General features: G+C 39.9%; 1 protein-coding gene and 1 pseudogene across 1 annotated transcript in view; one reads left to right on the top strand and one right to left on the bottom strand.

Moving 5' to 3' along the window:
- Positions 1-3,440, top strand: part of SWAP70 (switching B cell complex subunit SWAP70) — a 90,243-nt gene that overhangs the window by 37,576 nt on the left and 49,227 nt on the right. The window lies entirely within an intron of this gene.
- LOC108283770 lies at positions 206-3,387 on the bottom strand (annotated as a pseudogene).

Genomic DNA, 3,440 nt, shown 5'->3' with positions numbered 1-3,440 from the left:
GGGCATGGTGGTGCGTGCCTGTAGTCCCAGCTACTCAGGAGGCTGAGGCAGGAGAATTGCCTGAACCCAGGAGGCGGAGGTTGCGGTGAGCCGAGGTCGCACCATTGCACTCCAGCCTGGGTAACATGAGTGAAACTCCGTCTCAAAAAAAAAAAAAGTTATGTAGTGTGTGTTTTGTTTTTTTGTTTTCTGAGATAGGGTCTTGCTCTGTTGCCCAGGCTAGAGTGCAGTGACATGATCATGGTTCACTACAACCTTGCCCTGCTAGTCTCAAGAGATCCTCACACTTTAGTTACCCAAGTAGCTTGGGTAGTAGCTGGAATTACAGGTGTGTACCACCATGCCTGGCTAATTTTTAACTTTTTTTGTAGAGGTCTCACCATGTCGTCCAGGCTGGTCCTGATCTCCTGGGCTCAAGTGATCCTCTTGCCTTGTCCTCCCAAAGTGCTGGGATTATAGGTATAAGCCACTACACCTGAATGAAAATAATATAGTTTTAATTTGCTGCAATGACCAAGTTGGACTCTACGTTTTCATTATATTTGTGAAGCTATAGAGGACCATAAACTTTTGAGTAAATAAAGGGGTATCGTGCTGAGAAACATGAATGACTTTATACTGCTGAATACTTTGGCCAACAATGTGAGTCATGTACTGTATAGATATATTGTTTTTTGAAATAGCAGTTTTATTGAGATATAAATCACATACCATACAATTAGTCTGTTTAACATGTACCATTTAGTGGTTTGTTTATTCACAATAACCATTACCACAATTGATTTTAGAATATTTTCATATCACTGCCTCCCCCAAAATCTCATACCCATTTAGCAATCACCCCCTCTCCCCTATAGCTCTAAGCAAGTGAAAATCTACTTTCTGTCTATATGTATTTGTCTATTCTGTACATATAATATTAATGGAATCATACAATAGCCAGCCTTTTGTATCTGGCTTCTTTCACTTAGCATAATGTTTTCAAGGTTCATCCATGTTGTATCATATAATACTTCATTCCATTTATGGCTGAATAACATTCCATTATGGATGTACCATGTTTTGTTTACATATTCAGTTCATCAGTTGTTGGACATGTCAGTTGTTCACTTTAATGCAACCACGTTGCCCTTCTCTCTGTTCCTCAGATTCCCAAGACCCTTCCTGCCTCAGAGCCTTCAGACATGCTGCTTCCTGTGCTGTAAGGCCAACTCTGCCCATAAAATGCAGCAAATTTTTGTTCATCCTTTAGCTCTGAACTTGATCGTCACTTCCTCAGGGAGGCTTCACCGGTAGCACCCACCCTTCTCCGAGCTAATCAGCTCTCCTATAATGTGTTTTCCACAGCAGCCTTGCTTCTCCTTTATAGCACTTACTAGCAGTTGGGTTGTTGCTGAATTGTTTGGTATTTCTTTCCCTCTCCAGAGTATAAGTTCTGTGACGACAAGGACTAGTTCACTGTTATTCAGCAATTGGCATAGTAACTGATACCTGATAAACACTCAATGATTTGAATGGATGAATAAGCAAATGAACACTGCAAACCAGGCAGAGAGGATGCAAAGCTGAATAAGATATAGCCTTTGATTTTGAAGAATTCGTGATTTCATGTGAGCTGTAATAAAATACAGAACTGGGACTCAGGAAAGAGTTTGCAGTAGAAATGCGTATGTGGTTATATGAGAAGAGCCTACCATTTTACTTTCTCCATTTTCTTGGCTCTTGGACTTTTGCTCTGGTTTAAATGGTTTTATGAAACTATAAAACCATTGAGATATAATTAACACAACATAAAACCTACCATTTTAAAGTGTACAGTAAAATGGTTGTGAGTGTATTTCCTATGTTATGTGGCCATCATCCCTATCCAATTTCATTATCCCCAAATGAAATCCCATACCTATTTGCAGTCAGTCTCAGTTTTCCCTCCCCATAATCCCCTGGCAACCCCTAATCTACTTTCTGTCTTTACAGGTTTGCCTATTCCAAACATTTCATATTAATGAAGTCATACAATATGTGGCCTTTTATGTCTGGCTTCTTTCACTTAACACAATGTTTCAAGGTTCATCTGCATTGTAGCATGTGTCAGTACATCATTCTTTTTCTTATTGCTGCATAATTTTCCATTGTATTGATATACTACATTTTGTTTACCAATTCATTGGTTGATGGACATGTCTTCCTTTTTTTTTTTTTTAAACTAATTCCAGTGGATGTGAAGCACTATTATTTTTAAGCCTTTTAAAAATTAGCAAAGAGTAAATGATAGATTGGTGTTAAGAAACAGTCCTTTGCACTTTGTTTTCTGTCTTCCTAAAACAACCCCTAATTAACCAGCCCTTTGACATCCCTATTCTGCACCTGGTTGTAGAGCACTGACAGAGCAAAATCCTAGATCCTGACTCTCTTCTATCTTTACCTGGATAATTTTTATTTTCTCTGTAGAATTAGGCATGATTTTTACCCAGCCTCCATCTGAACTAGATTCTTTTTTTTTTTTTTTTTTTTTTTTTTATTAATCATGCCACATTATTTTTAATTACATACAAAGGTCTAACATGTCACCCAGGAACCATTTCACCCACTGCTCTGTTTGGCTGCCGGTCTTTTTTCTTTCTCTTCAGCATTGGTGAGGCAGATACCCTTTCCTCAGGGAAGAGAAATCCATGGTTTGTTGCCCTTGCCAAAACCAAAAATGTTGGAAAGTCGAGTGGCAAGCTGTTGCCATTGGTATCTTTCATGTGAGCTGCGTCAAAAGATTAGGGTGCCTCTCTCTGTTGGTGATCACACCAATTCTTTCCAGGTTAGCACCTCCAGTCACCATATACAGGTTACCAGTGTTGAACTTGATGAAATCAGTAATCTTGCCAGTCTCAAAATCAATCTGAATGGTATCACTCACCTTGATGAGGGGATCAGGGTAGTGGATGATGTGAGGATCATGAGTCACCAGATGAGAGATTCCTTTTGTGCCCACAAAGATTTTTCTCACTTTGCACAACTTGTACTTGGCCTCTTCAGGTGTAGTATAATGTACAGCAAAGCGACCCTTGGTGTCATAGATCAGATGGAAATTCTCTCCCATCTTGTCAATGCTGATGACATCCATGAATCCAGCAGGGTAGGTTATATCAGTTCTGACCTTGCCATCGATCTTAATTAACGGCTGCATGCAAATCTTCTTTACTTCATCTCCTGTCAGGCCTTACTGAAGTCTGTTCCTTAGGAAAGTGATGAAGGGGAGACACTGTCTCAACTTGTGGGGACTAGTGGATGGATAAGGAGCAAACACACCGGGCAATTTATCCAGCATCCAATGCTTTAGAGCTGCTACCCACTTCAGATGCTTCTTGGGACCACGAGCCATGGCTGCATTAGGCAAGGAAAGAGGACCTCCATCTCCTCTCTCTCTCTCTTTTTTTTTTTTTTTTTTTTTT

Source organism: Cebus imitator, unplaced genomic scaffold, assembly GCF_001604975.1.
Source record: "Cebus imitator isolate Cc_AM_T3 unplaced genomic scaffold, Cebus_imitator-1.0 Scaffold265, whole genome shotgun sequence".
Taxonomy (NCBI): domain Eukaryota; kingdom Metazoa; phylum Chordata; class Mammalia; order Primates; family Cebidae; genus Cebus; species Cebus imitator.
The sequence above is the reverse complement of the archived record's forward strand: the minus strand, read 5'-3'. Positions and strand labels throughout refer to the sequence as shown.